This window comes from Dermacentor albipictus, chromosome 1 (assembly GCF_038994185.2).
Source record: "Dermacentor albipictus isolate Rhodes 1998 colony chromosome 1, USDA_Dalb.pri_finalv2, whole genome shotgun sequence".
Lineage (NCBI taxonomy): Eukaryota > Metazoa > Arthropoda > Arachnida > Ixodida > Ixodidae > Dermacentor > Dermacentor albipictus.
The window spans coordinates 81900575-81913823 of NC_091821.1; the positions used below are offsets into that span (position 1 = coordinate 81900575).

Sequence of the window (13249 nt, forward strand, 5' to 3'; positions counted from 1 at the left end):
GATTTCACCCTGGGCGAAACTTAAAGAGGCGAAACGCGCACGCCGTGCCACCGCGGCGGCGACAGCGCTCACCGCTGCCGGCGTGGCCAGCGCCCTCGCGGCAGCCACGTGATGGCTTCGCTACTCACGTGCATCCGGGGACGCGCACGGGCTTTCTGAAGCGCAAACTGGGCATTCCCCCGTCTTTCAACTGGCATCGCGTGCACAGAAGTCCAGTGTAGGTATAGAACAGCTTTCTTCTTCTGCTTGGTTATAGCTCCGCGAGCAAGCTGTAGCTGTCAGAATTGCTCTCTTCTTCTGTTGTATTAACTCTTTTTGACTGAAAGCCCTATCGCAGGGAGTTCCGTGAATGCAAAGTTGGACGCCACAACCCTCGTGGACAGCGAGATACTTCAAACTGTACCGCGTTTTTCTTCTTCCGTCGTGTCATTATTTGGGCGATTCCGATGATAAGATTAGTAAAAATCAGGCCCCTCGGATAGACAGGATTGGGCAGGAACAAAATAGAGAAAAAAAATTAATAGGCGTAAGGCACATGTGTGTTCACCAGTTTAACTGTCCGGATTAGCCATATCGACAATCTGTCCATCCGGACAGATTGCACTCGCGGATGGGATCAGGGCTGAAAAGACGAGGAGAGAAGAAGAAAAGATGTGAAGCGGATCTGCCCGCACAAACACAGCTAATACATCTGACGGCGACTGTAGTTTTTCAATCACTCCCTATGCTTTTAAGGAACGCGTTAGCGCGTTTTGAGAAACTCGGGCTGACAACTGCTGGGACCAAGGATTCTGTTTTTCCGTACTGGTTGCCAAGCTTGTCGAGTGTATAACACAGGGTGTCTTTCCTTCTGCACTGGAACGAAGACAGCCGCACAGGAGGTGCGCAATCACATCTTTTCACCCACAAACTTCACATTCTGGACACCTGGAGATTCCGATGAGAAACGAGTAGAAATTAGTAAATGCTACTCCAATCCATAGGCGACAAATGAGTGTTACATCTCGTCATGGTAAGCTGCGCGATAAGCAGCTTTGGAAGGGAATCCAGCGAATAAATGTGCTGGTTTGCAAAGTCTGCCTAATTCCATCAGGCCTGGCCAATGTAAGCTCACGTGCAAGCATTCGGAGCTTTCCCCCTGCATCGGCTCTTGACATCGGTGTATCAACGCAATTGGCACTGTCATGAGCAGGTCGAGCTGCTGCATCTGCTTGATCGCTTCTATAACGACAGCACAATGATTTGGCAACCACTGAAAGCCAATGTCATGTACTCTCAACTGTCCGATGGTAAATTTCTCTTGTGGTCGCTACAAGTTGGTCGTAGGTCGTGGGGTTCCAATGTTCTAGGCAGACAGCAAACTCTGGAGGGCTATTTTGAAAGCAGGGACCCAAGATGCCGGTATTGAGAAGGCACCGCATGAGAGAGAGAGAGAGAGAATGAAGAGGAAAGGCAGGGAGGTTAACCAGATATGAGTCTCCGGTTTGCTACCCTACACTGGGGATGGGGGATAGGGGTTAGAAAGATGACAGAGAGGAAAACGCTAAAAAAAGGAAAAAAAAACACGCACACATGGAGGCACACACACAAAAAGGCGTTCCAGTTAAAGTCGTTCACACAGGCCGGTAGATCGCAAAAAGCGCAATAGCGCTTGCACGGCCTTCTTCTGTGACGGTAGGTCCTCTCGATGTTGTAGAATTCTTTTTTCGGATAGCGCTTGTTCGTCCAGTTTGTCAAGTTCGTGGCGAAGGCATGCCCTCTGTGTACTGTACTGCGGGCAGGCACACAGAATATGGCCAATTGTTTCTTCATGGCCGCAGTGGTCACAGGTTGGGCTGTCGGTCATCCCTATGCGGAATGCATAGGCTTGAGTAAAGGCAACGCCCAACCAAAGTCGATATAAAAGCGTGGCGTCTCTACGGCGAAGCTGTGATGGCGCTCGAAGACTTAATGTTGGGTCAAATGAGTACAGTCGCGTGTTTCTTAATTGTGGTTCATTCCATTGCGACGCGGTGCACTGCCGAGCAAGTAGGCGGAGCTTCCGTGCTGCGTCAGTTCTAGAATGAGGAATCGGGACGCAGCGTTCCTCAGTATGGGCTGAGCGGGCAGCGTGATCCGCCCGTTCATTGCCGATAATCCCGCAGTGACTTGGAAGCCACTGCGGGATTATGTATTATGTATGATTATGTATTACCATTACGTGGCTTGTGGTGCGGACTTCCTTTACACAGACCCGACCAACAGTGCTAACAATTCCAAGCCTGGTGACAACACACACACACACACACACACACACACACACACACACACACACACACACACACACACACACACACACACACACACACACACACACACACACACACACACACACACACACACACACACACACACACACACACACACACACACACACACACACACACACACACACACACACACACACACACACACACACACACACACACACACACACACACACACACACACACACACACACACACACACACACACACAAGCGCGCGCGCGCACGCACGCACGCAGACACACACGCGCGCGCGCGCGCACGATAAAATGAACTCGAAACCAACTGACGACCGATCGCAAAACTGCAAAGCGCATATGTAATTATTTGCAGGAGTGCAAGCACGCTTGCATCGCTTCCTGCGAGCTTCCCTAGTTTTTGTCTTGTGGCGAATAAACGAGAGACAGACTGCGCAGCGCTTGTCGAGAATGTGCGGTCGTACGGCAACATCCACCAAGCACGTTCGCAACGGGAACTACCGTAGACGAAGGAAACACCACGTTCGTAAGCACTGCTTCTCAGCGTTGTACACAGCTGCCCCACTCCGCTATCGCCATATACCAGCCCTCTCGCCCACGCTGCACCCCGTGTACCGGCTTCCAACCTTTCATTTGGCTTGTGGGCGTAGGATGTTTCATCTGGCTCTGATTAGCGTTCTCCCACTCACGCTTTCCCGATTCCTTTCCCCCGTTCAGGCCATCCCCCTTCACCTCTACGCATCCGAGCTGCTCGATTTTCGGTTTCCGTTTTTCCCGCGCCGTTAATGATTACCCAATCTATTAAAGCGGGAAGCTATCCGGAAGCGTTGCCATCAGCGATATCTTCATTACGCATTTATTTCATTTTTCTGCCTCTTCCTTTCCGTTCTATTAAACGGCATCGATGAAGGGCTGGACACGTTATCGCGTTGCACTTTTGATGACCACCGGCGGTGGAAACAGAAACAAGTGTACGGAGAAGAACTAGCCTTCGGCCAGCGACACGTAACTCAATTCGAGCGTTGCGGAAACAACGCAAACATAAACGAAACAAAAAGTGAAACCGTCGTTGTGGGAAGAGCACGCTGGAAAGCCAATCTTTGTAGTTGTGTTATCGCGATGAGTGATGTCGGAAGCGCGATCGTATCGGTTCATTGCAAGCGCGCGAACTTTTTGACATCATGCGTAATAGTAGTAAAGCGGGCTCGTCGCTTGGCGGTCTATGCTATAAATTTATTTTTTCACTCAAAAAGCCCAATCACCTGAATGAAAAGAAAAAGGAAACAAGATATGAAGAAAGAAAGCGAAAATTACAACACCGGCGTTTTCGATCGTTGCACCTCAGATCACAAAGGTTTCATTTACTTTATAGTAGCTTCCTTTCTTACTGTGTTTTTCTTTCGGCCCACAAATGAAATCAAAGTACACCAACCAAGAAAAAGAAATTTCGATAGTGAGTTAGCGCCGAAGAAGAGGCTCGTGTGTAATTAATCCGCACTTGACCGACTCATCAGGTTCTCCACAGGCTGGGTCGTTATTACCGCTCCTTTCACCTTCACGACTCTGTTACAGCATGCAGTGCGCTTGCCTTTTCGTGTTCACTTAACAGAATCAGGGAAGCACCAAATCTCTCTGATGAAACATTTCCAGTGAATGGCCTTGGAATGGGGAAAAAAGTTTCAGTTGTTGCAAACTTGTTCCCCAAAATTTAATTAACACTGAGCGGCGGCAAGCCCCCAAGTGCAAGCAGAGCCGTTCGGTGGGAGAAGCTGGCAGCCGATTTTCGACCGAACAAGCAACAGCCAAACAGAAGGCAGGTGCTGTTAGGTGCAGCTACCATAGGTCGGAAGAATAAGCGGGCACTCACTAATACTCAATCGCCAATATTTTTGTAGGCTACGTATACTCCCTCATTGGCACATGCACTCACACGCTCACCGGCACTCGCTCACAAGCCTATATTCACGTTGATACTCACGTCCATTCGCACACACCGTCATTGAGGTTCATTCGCACTCACCTTAGCGGCACTCACTCCCGTTCCAGTTTTCGGGAATTAAAAAAAAAATATCGCCTGTGGCACATAGCTTAATTCTTGTCCTTGAGCTGGATTATTCGAAGAGGCAGACATTAATAGCACGAGAAATCGAAACACATATTCAACTAGTTTTAAAAAATCCACAAATTAACTTCATTATTTAAATTACGGCCCACATTGCAATTTGCGAATTGTAGCCTGTGGGCTTGCGAGACGTATCTATCTTAAATTGAATCGCCAGATGCAAGGCTTGACAGATGCCTTTCCCTCCGGCTAACCGTGTAGTATATCGAGTTAAAATGCCTTCAACGAGCGTGCCTGAACAGAACCAAGGCACCCTGTAAGAAAAATAAGGGCGTCTGCAGCTCGAACATTACTTGCTCGCGCACATACTTGTTTTCCGTGTAGCGCCTTAAAGAATAAACGACTAATATGCACGGCAAGTTGCAAGGACCTACTTACATGTTCACTTGACGAACCCCTACCTTATGCCGTTGACGGGTGTTCAAAATTGATTCAGTACATCGAGAGTCTGGTACAAGTAAATAACGCTGATATACTTATTGCATACGAAAAAAAAAACTTGTTGCAGATACAGAGAGTTGTAAGTTTTCGACTTCGTATCCTTCACTATAGCAGCTTGGCAGAATACGTAAGCATTTCAAGACCGCGAGCGCGTACAAGTGGATGCCGTCGGCTCCTTTATGGACCACCGCCTAATCACGTCGGGAGGTGAACGGAGCTCAGCACTTCTTTATTCGAGGCTGGCAGAGGGGAAACCTAGCCAACTACATTTGTTTTATTTTTGGCTCCCCCTTTAAGAAACATTCGTCGCGATGATGCCGAGAAGTTGTACAAAGCTATACACGTGCATAAGTTATCACAAATTTTAGCTTCATGTAAGCTATCGTGCGTTTTTTTTTTTTTTTGCACTGATTCCATCATATTACCTCTTCTGTGGCTTAGTTGCCCGCAAAGCAGCCAAGAAGCGCCTGCGGGCACATCTGCTTGGCTCCAATGGACTTCACAATTGCTCTCTGATTGGCTCAAAGGAAAGAAAAAAAAAGGTAATATTAGTAGAATAAACCGAAACGTTTAGAAAACGTGTTCCTGGTCTTCGCAGCGCTAAGAATCCTCGCGAAGGTGACTCAGTACGACAGTCAAGCGGCGACGGTCGTCGGCGACCTATGTCCATGAGTGGCTGCGCGGGAAAAAGAAAAAGTCATATCGGCGGCAAGGTTCGCGTGCTCTACATGGCACACGGAGGAATGACCGGCTGCATATGTTTGGGCGATTCGCCGGGACTGCCATAAGAGGCCCTCGGTTGATGCGGCACAATCGCTCCCTGGCTTCTTGGAGTGCGGATGCATTCCGCGTCGCCGGGTCGGCTCGGGCAAGACTCGCCGGTTGCGCAACGCATGCGCTCGAGTGAGCATTGGCACGCCAGAGGGGTCCGCGCACGCACCTATATTCGAGCGAGAGAGAGAGAGGAGAGGTCGCCTTTCTCCCGCGCAGGCTACGCGAGGCCGCTTTCTCGATTGAAGGGAAAACGAGCGCGGAGGTGCCGATGCGTGCATGTGTGCGTGTGTGCGCGCGCGCGGCGACGGCGTGTACAAACGAGGAAAAGGGCCGGACTCGCAAGTGCGGCCAGGTGCGCATGTGTGAGCTGCAGAGGGAGGAAAACCCGAGCCGCCGCCCTTCTCTGCGTTGAGTGGTGCCGTAGAGGAAAAAGAAGATGCACGCCGACGCGCAGCACGTGAATCGTACGTGAAGTGCGTACGATCGGAATGCACGCGAGCGCGCGACGGGTTATTGCAGGATATCCCGAACTGCGAAACTCTTGGGGGGGGGTCGGGTCAGAGAAGTGGATCGTGTACCGTTAAGTACAACACGAGTTGAAAGTGTTGCTGTTAGCGCCCGTTTAACATGCGGCGCCCTGCGCGCCAGTGATGTGACGTGCGTGGCGAAGCTTTTATTATTGTTATTATTTTATTATTGACCCCACTTCTTATTTGAGTTCAGCGCCGGTGGTGAGATATTTCGCAGCTTCAATTACGCTAGCATCACGAGTGAGAGCCAAGGGAATAAAAAAATTGTGCTGATGGCTGTAACGGGCGGATGCCTTGTATCGAGTCCTGTAAGTGACGCGGACTCGTGTTAAGGAGGATAAGTACTTGTCAGCGGCCAATGAAGAACTAACTCCTGCAAGGTTGAAGATCATCCTCTACAAGAAACTAGAGGTTGATTACTGGCGCTTAGCCATTTTCTTTGTTTCAGGCAACCTCCCGCCAATACTCTAAGGACGCGCAAAAGCTTTCGCGTGCCTCTGAAAAATAAGTAAGTAAAAGCATGGTATATGGCTTTCGTATTACCAGTATCGACAAATGTGCTTCCTGCTACAGCGTAAGCCTCGTTCAGGTCTCGATCGATGGAGTTATTTTATAGCGAAGCTGTTTTATGGCTAGGGTTCCATGCATTTTTGTTCTGAGTGTGCAAAAACCGTGGGACGATCCCGGAGATAGTGCAATACCGCGTCGACCCGCAGCGAGGGTGAAGTGCGCTTCAAGCACTCCGCCAGCTAGCAAAAATAAGTTTAATATCGTTGAATAGAACCCGTTTCACATATTAAGCTGATAAGAACAGTTTGTACACTCTGACCCACGTCGGCCGTGTCTAAGTTAGCACTGCCCTCTCTTTGTTGGCGTTCCAAGCCTCTTCAAGCCTCTTGCGTATCTCCTCTCCTTTCCTTCCACTCTCCCGCGGTGGCTGTCCCGTCGAAACGTCACGCGCGTCTAGTTTCCTCGGGACGGCGGTCCCGTCGTCCACGCGAACGTATATGAAAGTCGCGGCAAGCGAGTTAGTACCTTTTCTTTCAAAATTCTATGTTATCTCCGTGTCGTGTGCTTAACACATTCGCTGGTCATCCACCTTCACAAAGTGGAATAACTCATGTTTTTTTAAAAATCTTTTTCCTGACAAATGCACACCAAATACGTTAGTGGAGAAGCTGCAGGTTAAATTTTTTTTAATTATTTTATTTTAATTCGGTGGTTTTACGAGTCAAAACTAAGATATAATTATGAGGCACGCCGTAGTGGCAGACTCCGGGTTAATTTTGACCATCTGGGATTCTTTAACGCGTATCCAATGTACGCTATACACGGGCGTTTTCGCATTTCCGCCCCAAGGGAATGCGGCTGCCGCGGCCGGGATTTAATACCGCGACCTTGTGCTTAGCAGCGCAACGCCAAAGCCCCTAAGCAACCATGTGTAATGACGAGAAAACATTCGGCAAGCGAATGGAAATAGAATCGCACGGAATTGGAGGTGAGCAGTCAGATGTCATGTAATTTACTATGAAACAGGGGCCGAATTACCAAAGGTTCCCTTCCGTAAGGTCTCTTTCCCATTGGGCAGCCACCTCCGCTAATAATATATCGAGCATGAGGATTAGCTGCAATGTTCTTTTACGACGAATTCGAGCGTCAGGGTGGCATTGCAGAGTCACTGTGGGCTAGGATGCCTCAATGCGCGCGGCCCCCTTGGAAGAGCGCGCGCATCGAGGCATCCTATACGGTGGCATGATCCTCTCTGGCGGCAAAGTGCGACGTCTTTCTCTGATCTTTGATAAATGATTCTGCAAAGCCGCAAGCACCTGCTAGGAGCTTTATTATTGTTGTTGTTGTTGCAGTCATGTCTTGTTGCGGTTGTTTAGTGTGTGTTATTGATATTTCTTAATTTTATGTTGCTTTCATGTAATGGCAGAAACGTGTTTATTTGCAGGTCTTCGAGGTCTATGAAGTCTCATGGCAGGCAATCGCAAGTGACTACCTGTGTAAAAAAAATATCACCGACGATTACGATACTCCTATAATGCTAAATTTGAGCTCAGCTCTACATGTGTTCATTTTGCAATATAGCGAGGCATTGCAGCCATCACCGCCCCGGCTGGCAGAGCCGCGACGCGCGGCGCTATATATGGGCCGGCCCACACAGTTGCCGCTTCCCGGCAACTGCAGCTTATGCAACCATAATCTTTGCCGGGAAACGCTCGCGGCGTATGCGCGAATGCAAGCTTGCTGGTTCTTTTTTCTTATTTCCCCCTCACGGCCGCTGCCACGCATGCGCGGACGTGAGCGCCATATGGTGATGCTTCAAGAGAGAGAGAGAGAGAGAAAGGCAAAGGAAAGACAGGGAGGTTAACCAGAGATTATCTCCGGTTGGCTACCCTGTACTGGGGGAGGGGAAAGGGGATGCGATAGGTGAGAGGGAGAAGGATTAAAAAAAAACTACACACACACGCACGTACACACAAACTGTTTCTGTGGGCACTGTCACGCAGCCCGCAAAGGCGTTCCTACTGTGATGCAGTGCACCGTACAATCCTGAGTCACACAGTGAAGTCACAATCTGTCAGAAAGTCCAGTGTCTTTTAAATACCGCAGCAGCGCCTTCATAGCCGATCGTGCTGATGTTCGCATAGGCCAGTGTCCAAGGATCTTGTTTTCTGTCAGTGGGCGCTTGTCCAGATTGTCTAGGGTGGCTGAGAGGACTGCTCTTTGCGGGTTGAAACGAGAGCACTCACAAAGAAGGTGCGCGATTGTTTCATTGCACGCGCAGAAGTCACAAAGTGGGTTGTTGGACATTCCGATAAGAAAGGAGTACGCATTTGAAAATGCTACTCCAAGCCATAGACGAACTAGAAGGGTACAGTCGCGTCGTGGAAGCTCGGGCGGAATACGGAGTTGTAAAGTAGGGTCCAGGGTATGAAGTCGTGCACTTGTGAAATCGGATGAATTCCACTGAGCTAATGTCAGGTCGTTTGCCAGTACGGCAAGTTTTTTCGCTGCGTCGGCTCTCGAAAGAGGAATGGCAACGCACCTGACGCCGTCATGGGCAGATAGGGCAGCTGCGTCTGCTCGATCATTGCCGTGTATGCCACAGTGACTAGGCAACCACTGATATATGATATCGTGTCCTTCGTCAACTATGCGATGGTGTACTTCTCTGATCTCTGCGACGAGCTGTTCATGTGATCCATGGCGCAGTGCTGAGAGTACACTCTGTAGTGCTGCCTTGGAATCACAGAAGACTGACCATGCATGCGGTGGTTCCTCCTGAATGAAATGGAGAGCCGCACGCTAGGCTACCAGTTCAGCAGCTGTCGTTGATGATACATGCGACGTTTTTAGCTGTATTTTGATGGATCTTGTTGGTATCACCACAGCAGCAGCTGAACTTGCAGATGTGACTGAGCCATCGATGTAAACGTGTACGCGGCCGCTGTGCACCTCATGTATAAGTTGTAATGTGGCCTGCTTCAGGGCAAACGACGGCATGTTAGCCTTTTTAGTGATTCCTGGGATGGTGAGGCGTACTTCAGGTCTGTGCAGGCACCATAAAGGTGTGGATGGTCTTGCTGCAGGCATGTAGTTCATTGGCAATGAGGTGCGATTGGCAACAATCATACGACTGATAGCTGCGTGTGGCCTTTCTGCGGGTAGAGCGGCAAGGTGGTGAGAAGGTAGTCGGGCAACGTGGCGAATATGCGCTCTGAGAGCGTCGGTTACCAAGTACGTTGTTATTGGGTGATCTCGAGCTATGACAATCGTTGCCGCTGTAGACGCACACCTCGCTTCAAGATGCCTTATTCCGCCTTCCTCCTCATGCTCCCGCTGCACTCTCCTCCTGCGCTTTCTTCCTCGCGCTCTCTTCGCTCTCGCCGTCTTTCATCCACCGCTGCGCTCCGCGTTCGCTCTTTCATCGTTCGCTGTGCTACGCCGAGGGAGGAGGAGGCACGCCGACGCTCAACGCAGGAACGGGCGCCTGAGAGCTGTGCTCTAAAGAAGTCGCAGTTTCGCCCGATAGGCGAAGCATCGATTGCGATAGAAAATTAGTACACAACCATACGAAGTAAAGTTAATAGTTTTGTCGGCCGTATAAACTTGTAAAAATTCGCTTACTAAGTAAATTAGCAAGCATGGCGCCACGCGCGCAGAAGCAAACCTGAACACACTTCACTCGATGGATGGATGGATGGATACAACTTTCTTGTACGTCCGGCAAGATTTAACGCGACCCGGGCTCAGGTCTCCCATGGAGGAACGTCAAGGCCCTGCCTCAACGCCGCCTCACGGGCTTGCTGGACTGCCCACGTCTGGATTCCGAGGTCTGAGCTGCGCAGAGCGGCGGCCCACCTCGACGACAGGGTCTCCGGAGTAACTGCCATCCCTCCTATAACTACATTGCACTCCCACAGCATGTGTTTGAGTGTTGCGGGTCCTTCCTGGCACAATTTGCACGTGTCGTCCTGATGCTTATCTGGGAAGATGCGTTTGAGACGGAATGGATTAGGGAACGTGTTTGTCTGGAGTTGTCGCCAGGCGACGGCCTGCCTCCTGTTCAATTTGGGACTCGGCGGGGGGTATATCCTTCTGGCGTTCAAATATGCACTGGTGATGTCGTTGTATCTTGTGAGCCTGTCCCGTTCTGCTCGAGAAGCGTTCGCTATCGTGCGAGAGGCGTTGCCCTGTTCGGCGCGGCGGGTCATGTCTCGCGCCGTCCGGTGCGCCGTCTCGTTTAGGTTCGGGAGCGCGTCGTCTTCCGTGGTGACGTGCGCGGGGAACCATATGATCCTCGAGCTCGCGGTTTTGGATCTGCCCGCTTTGGCCAGAATGGACATGGCTTCCTTGGAAATTCGACCTTTGGCATAATTCTTTACTGCCGTTTGCGAGTCACTTAGTACGACTTCGCATTCCTGTTCTGTGAGGGCTAGCGCAATCGCTACTTCCTCCGCTATTTCTGAGTGTTTGGTGTATACACTACATGTGGTTCTGATTTTTGATTCTGCGTCTATGACTACGGCGGCGTATGTTTGGCCGTTCGCATATTCGGCTGCGTCGACAAAGCGCGCGTTTCTGTCCCTGCCGAATGAACGGAGCAGAGCCTCGGCTCTTGCCTTTCGTCTACCTCGGTTGTAATCGGGGTGCACGTTTCTTGGGATGGTTGCCACCGTAATGGTCTCTCTGATTTTGTTGGGGATTTGCATTTTCTGGCCGTGCTGGTTGTGGTACGTTATGCCGAGCGTGTTCATAATGTGTCTTCCCGTCGTGGTGGTCGACAGGCGTTCGAGCTGCGAGATGCGTTGTGCTTCGGTTATTTCTTCTATGGTGTTGTATATGCCCAGCTGAGTCAGGAGCTCGGTGCTCGTCGATTCCGGTAGGCCCAGGGCTATCTTGTACGTTTTCCTTATGAGCGTGTTAATCTTGTTCTTTTCCGCGACGTACCAGTTGTGGTAGGCGGCTACATAGGCGATGTGGCTGACAACGAATGAGTGGATCAGTCGAATGACGTTGTCTTCCTTCATGCCCGCGTGTCTATTGGTTATTCTCTTTATGAGTCTCGTGGCGCTGACGACTTTGCCTTCGATCTTCCTCACGGTTTCACCGTTAGCTCCGTTGGCCTCAATGATCATTCCGAGGATTTTGATCTTGTTCACTTTGGGGATTGCGTTTCCGTCTTGGGTGTACAGGCGGATTTCCTCGTACTCCCGGGGTCCTGTGTAGCTCTTTGGTGGCATGCCTCTGCGCGTGGGCCGGTAAAGGAGTAGTTCGGACTTGCTCGGGGAGCATTTGAGGCCCGTTCCTTGGAGGTACTCTTCCACTTTGTTAATGGCCGTTTGTAGTGCGTGTTCAATTTGCCCATCACTGCCGCGGTCTGCCCATATCGTTATATCGTCTGCATATATAGCGTGGTGGATTCCTTCGATTTCGCGTAGTTTGCTGGGGAGACCCAGCATGACTAAGTTGAAAAGGAGCGGAGATATAACTGAGCCCTGGGGGGTACCTGCACTTCCCTGGGCTCGTTCTTCGGACTCGAGGTCGCCAACCGTAAGGGTGGCTTTGCGATCGTTCAGAAAGTCCCTCACGTAGTTGTAGGACCTTTCCCCCAGGTTCAGATTAGACACTTGTTTAAGGATCGACTCGTGAGCGACGTTGTCGAATGCTTTCTCCAGGTCTAGTCCTAGGATGGCTCTGGTGTTTCTTGTCTTGTCGTCAAGGATCTGGTTCTTTAGTTGTAACATGACGTCCTGCGTGGACAGGCGGGATCGGAAGCCTATCATGGTGTGGGGGTAGGCTTCCGTCTCTTCTAGATGGCTATTGATACGGTTCAGGAAGGCGTGTTCCAAGACCTTACCCACGCACGACGTGAGAGAGATTGGGCGTAGGTTCTCCAAACTCAACGGCTTTCCGTGCTTGGGTATGAGGATAGCCTTGGACCTCTTCCACTGCTCCGGGATGCGGCCTTCTCTCCAGCACTTGTTCATATAGCCCGTGAGTTTGGTAACAGATTTGTCGTCCAGGTTTTTGAGCGTTTTGTTGTTAACCCTGTCCGGTCCTGGGGCTGACTTGCTGTTGAGTCCTTGGAGTGCCGTTCTGATTTCCGCCTCACTGATGATGACCGCCTCACTCGATGACCGCGCACACTCTCTGTCAAAATGCTGGAGCAAGAAAGCGCGGCCGCAGCAGCCAACCAATTGACCTTCGTGTTGCCTCACGCTTCAACGCTAACTAAGCGGCTACAACACAGTGCACACGAAGCTATCACCACTCGGAGCACTGTGTCCCCATCGCACACCGCACCGCAGATCGCCTGCGTGGTCACTCCAGCCGCGGAAATGCGGCTGGGGTGTCCATGTAATAGATATCGCAATAAAATAACAAAATAATCGTGTATTTGTGCCCAAATGGCCTGCTCAAGGGAAAAAAGCGCGGTCATTTTGTTTGTTGCTACTGAATATTTATGAATGCCTAAATGTTGCTTGCATGCGTGATGTCACCCTGGCATCCTTCTTGCCATGTAACAGGACGCGCAGACTTGGCCAAGTCCTTGTCACTTCTTGTTTAAAGTCTGCATAATTGTCTGCGA

At 50.5% G+C, this 13249-nt stretch overlaps 1 protein-coding gene and 1 non-coding gene across 5 annotated transcripts in view; both read right to left on the bottom strand.

Annotated features, from left to right (window-relative positions):
* LOC135907442 (lysosomal alpha-mannosidase-like) overlaps positions 1–13249 on the bottom strand; it is a 566544-nt gene that overhangs the window by 391256 nt on the left and 162039 nt on the right. The gene's annotated exons all lie outside the window — the stretch shown is intronic.
* Positions 6818–7003, bottom strand: LOC135907482 (U2 spliceosomal RNA). The gene has a single exon (XR_010566014.1). It is a non-coding gene; the product is annotated as a U2 spliceosomal RNA (small nuclear RNA).